Source organism: Hippopotamus amphibius, chromosome 5 (genome assembly GCF_030028045.1).
Source record: "Hippopotamus amphibius kiboko isolate mHipAmp2 chromosome 5, mHipAmp2.hap2, whole genome shotgun sequence".
In the NCBI taxonomy this organism is placed as follows: Eukaryota; Metazoa; Chordata; class Mammalia; order Artiodactyla; family Hippopotamidae; genus Hippopotamus; species Hippopotamus amphibius.
In genome coordinates, this window is record NC_080190.1 from 114936631 (window position 1) to 114941350 (window position 4720).

General features: G+C 39.1%; 1 non-coding gene across 1 annotated transcript; it reads left to right on the plus strand.

Moving 5' to 3' along the window:
- The first annotated feature begins 3980 nt into the window (after positions 1-3980).
- On the plus strand, positions 3981-4087 carry LOC130854666 (U6 spliceosomal RNA). The gene has a single exon (XR_009054115.1). It is a non-coding gene; the product is annotated as a U6 spliceosomal RNA (small nuclear RNA).
- Positions 4088-4720: the final 633 nt, after the last annotated feature.

Here is a 4720-nt window from a genome sequence, read left to right on the forward strand (position 1 = left end):
GGCACAGCCAAAACAAATAAATACATAAAAATAAAATAAAACATATTGACATATAGTTTATATGTTGTTGCAATTATACTATAGACACAAATTGGGGGACTACTAATTCTGTAAAACAGTTTTTCCTCTCTCAAGTTCTGCTATGTCAACATTTATTCTTCTTTATGCTTCTTTTCGTCTGTGTACCCAATCCGCTTGCAGTATTTGCGAGCCTGGGGAGTATTTTTGTAAAAAGCCCGAGAAACTCAAAGGGCCCTTTTATTAGCAATTGTTGGAATCTCTGACCTCATTTTTATATTTAAATTTTAAATTCTTTCCTCTTCAAAGTTCGCCTCTTTAGAAAGGACTTATAACCTTTTCTCTTAATTTTTCCAGACAATAGATAGTTTTAAAAATACTTCTCTCTCCAGCCACCCCTAGCCTCTTGAAGGAAGAGCTGGGCTCATCTCAAACTCCCTGCCCCTCCAAACCGCGTCTCCAACAAAGAATCTCTCTATCACAGGTCATTAGGATCTTATTTTTCTGCTTTCTTTGCACCTTAGAACCTACCACCAGTTACTTCTATCTTAGCCTAGCAGTTCTCAACCTTGTCTGCACTTTAGAATCACCTGGGGGCTCCTGATTTATTTTTCCTGGGTTGAGGACGTGATTCTCTTCTTCAACCAGGATTGACAACTTCTGCCTTGGATGAATAGATTAAAATGAGTGTGTTTTTCTAAGGATATATTTGTTGTAAAATAAGTCCAGTTGGGAAATGAAAAGATTTGACCTTTACAAAAGAAATTTCATTTGGTGTCATTTGGAGCTTGCAGGGGAAGTATTTTTTGGGAAAAGACCACTGAAATTATACAACTTATAGTTCTCATTCAGTGGTTTATTCATTTGTTCTTCATTCATTAAAAACCTACACTGTGCCAGACACTAGAAATTTACATATACTCTTTGTTTTCAAGGGGCTTACGATCTAGTAGTAGGAAAACAAGTACTCCAGTAAATATGGTGAAGTGCCATCTGTGCTATGGTGGAGACATGCACAGGTGTCCTCCGAGTAAGGAATATGTTAAAATCAAACTTCAAGCATATTAATAGAATATATTTTATTACATTATATCTAAACCAAGTTAAAAAATATAATAATTCTTGTTTAACTGGAAGTTGCAAGTGACACGTAGATGAATACCACAGTTGTATCAATAGCAAATGGAAAGTTGTTTGAAATTGAGGTCAAATTTGCAGGTTCCTGGAAATGACAAAGACTGGTTAAACATTGGTGTAAAAGAGAAAATCTCACTTTGATAGATATCGCTTAAATCTTTCAGAGTTAAAGGAAAGACAGTTACAGAGTTAGATTAAAAGTAAATAAGCAGGACTTCCCTGGTGGCACAGTGGTTAAGAATGTGCCTGCCAATGCAGAGCACACGGGTTTGATCCCTGGTCTGGAAAGATCCCACATGCAGCGGAGAAACTAAGCCCGTGCGAAACAGCTACTGAGCCTGCGCTCTAAAGCCAGTGAGCCACAACTATTGAGCCCACATGCCACAACTACTGAAGCCTGTGCACCTAGAGCCCATGCTCCACAACAAGAGAAGCCACCGCAATGAGAAGCCCGTGCACCACAACGAAGAGTAGCCCCTGCTTGCCACAGCTAGAGATAACCCTTGTGCAGCAACGAGGATCCAATGCAGCCAATAAAAACAAAAAAAAGTAAATAAGCAATAGAATATATGAGAAAGGGCCAATGGGACAGACCAAGAGTAGAACAGGAACAATTTGTAGGGAAGCAAAAAGAGTAAGGAAAAGAAAGCTAAAGAATGTCTCATGAAGAAAGCATGATCATTCCAAAATAGAGTTCAAGTGTATTTAAGAATATCACAGGTTGGACCTAGAGACTGTCATACACAGTGAATGAGTCAGAAAGAGAAAAACAAATATCATATATTAACACATACAAAAATGGTACAAATCAACCTGTTTGCAAGGCAGAAATAGAGACACAGATGTAGAGAACAAACATATGGACACCAAGTGGGGAAAGTGGGGGGTGTTGGGGGGGAATTAATTGGGAAATTGGGATTGCCATATATACATTACTAATGAGAAAAAAATATCAAATTGTACGCTTTAAATATATGCAGTTTATTGTATGTCAATTGTATCTCAATAAAAATTCTTAAAGAAAAAAAAATCACAGGTTAATGATATATTAAAGGGAAGAACCCCCTGCCCCCCAAATTTAAAGAAAACAGAGTAGTTTGCATGATAGCATAGTACTGGAAAATATATGCTATTACAAAAAATTGTTTACTATTTATTTAAAATGTTACATAAAATATATCATTTTGCTTCATTTAAAAAACATTATTTTAGAAGCGAGTAGACTGAAAATAAAACTTCTTAAAGAACTGAAAACATGTACCTACTTAAAATTTGGCATATGAAAAACCTAGTAAAAATCAAAGGAAAGCCAGCAGTGAAATCAAGCCAAATGCACTGGGAGAATGCGCTCAGTAAAAAATCTGAGTATCTTGTTCTTTATAAAAATCCTACACAATTCCACTATACTATAAAGAAATCCTGAAATTATTCCTGTGGGGATCCAAAAGTTCTCAGCTTGGCACTGACAACCCTTGATACACACTGATGGAAAGCATACTGAATACAGCACTCAGTACTACAGATGGACCTCGTTGCTGATAGTATGTTTATAACCAATAGTAATTTATGAATGACTTTTTTTTCATTTTAGGTTATTAAAACTAGTATATTGTTAATAAAGTAGTCAATTTTTGGTCACGAAAGGAAGTTGAGTTAGACTGTTGTAATCGCTGTTTAAGTGCTATGCATATTCTTTTACAAAATATTGCAAAGAGATAGTGTTCCTTAGCAAAGTAGTCCATGATGGTAGTTTCGACAGAAGTTCTGCATGCAGGGAAGGCACATCCCTATCCAGAGTGTCTATTCCTTTAAAAACAAAACGCTGCCCCTCGCGTGACGGAAGGGGTCCAATGTAATCAACCTGCTCCCGGAGCTGACTGATCCCTCAGGCAATGGTGCCATACTGGGGACTCAGGGTTAGTCTCTGCTGCTGGCTGATTGGGCACCCAGGGGTGGCCGTAGCCAGGCTGGCCTTGGTGAATGGAAGTCTAGGTTGCCACCATGACTACATTGTTCATGAGCCTATTGGGGGATGACAAGAGCCTCTGGGGAAAGAGGTGGACTGGTAGCCACAGAACGGGCTGTCGTATCCACCATCATGGTATTACACACAGCTTTGCTTCTGATCAAGGAACTCACTTCAAGGCCCATGATTTGGGGCAATGGCCCACCCTCATATATTTCCATGTTCCCCAACCATCGCGAAGCAGTCACCTTGATAGAATAGTGGAAAGGCCTTCTGAGGATGAAGTTATAACAACAGCTAGGTGGCAATACCTTGCAGGGCTGCTGCAAGGTTTTCCAGGAGGTGGAAATTTCCAGGAGGCTCTAAATTGGCATCCAATGTATGATGCTCTTTCTCTTATAGCCAGGGCTCATGGGTCCAGGTCCCAGAGTCGATGAGTGGAAATGGGAGGGGCACCACTCCCTATTACCTCTAGTGATCCACCGACACAACATTTTGCTTCCTGTCCCTGTGACCTTATGTTCTCTGGTCTAGAGGTCTCTGTGCCAAAGGGAGGAATGCATCCACCAGGGACACAGCAGGGATTCCATGAACTGGAAGTTAAGACTGCCGCCTGGCCACTGTGGGCTTTTCATTCCTCCGAGTTAACAGGCAAAGAAGGAGGTTACTGTACTGGCTGGAGTGATTGATCCTGATTACCAAGGGGAAACTGGACTGCTTCAAACAATGAAGGTTACTGCTTCTCTTAGTAACATGCCCTGGAAAACTACAACAGTCTAATTCAGGCAGGCCTATTAATGGCCCAGATGCTTCATGAATGAAGGTTTGGGTCACTCTGCTGGGTGAAGAACCACAACCAGTACTCGCTTGGGCAGCACATATACTAAAATTGGAATGATATAGAAAAGATTAGTATGGTGCCTGCACAAGGATGACGTGCAAATTTGTGAAGCGTCCCATATTTTTAGAACAAACTAGTGGTTACCAGTGGGGAGAGGGAAGTGGGAGGGCCAAGGTGGGGGAAGGGGATGAAGACATACAAACTACTATGTATAAAATAAATAAGCTACAAGGATATATTATACAGCATGGGGAATATAGCCAAAATTTTATAATAACCAGAGATGGAGCATAATCTTTAAAAATTGTGTATGACTATGCTGTATACCTGAAACATATAATATTGTATATTGACTATACCTCAATTAAAAAAAGAAAAAAGAACCACAACCAGCCAAGGTGCTTGCTGAGGGCAAAAGGAATATGTAATGTGCAGTGGGAGAATGTGAATGTAGTTATCAATACCAGCTATGACCATGTGACCAGTTATAGAAATGAAGACTATAATTCTTCTAAGTATTTCTTCCTTTTTTGTTATAAACATGCTTGTGTGTGTGTGTATATATATATATATATATGTATGTGTGTCTCTAGCTATCTGTCTGTATGTGTGTATCTAGCTATCTGTCTACCTTTGTTTTCTTTCCTCCCTTATCCCCTTATCATATAACATAAGATATATTAACTTTATATCATAGTATTTAAGTATTGTTAAGTTTACATCATAAAGTTACAGGATATCAAGAAGAAGAGTGAACA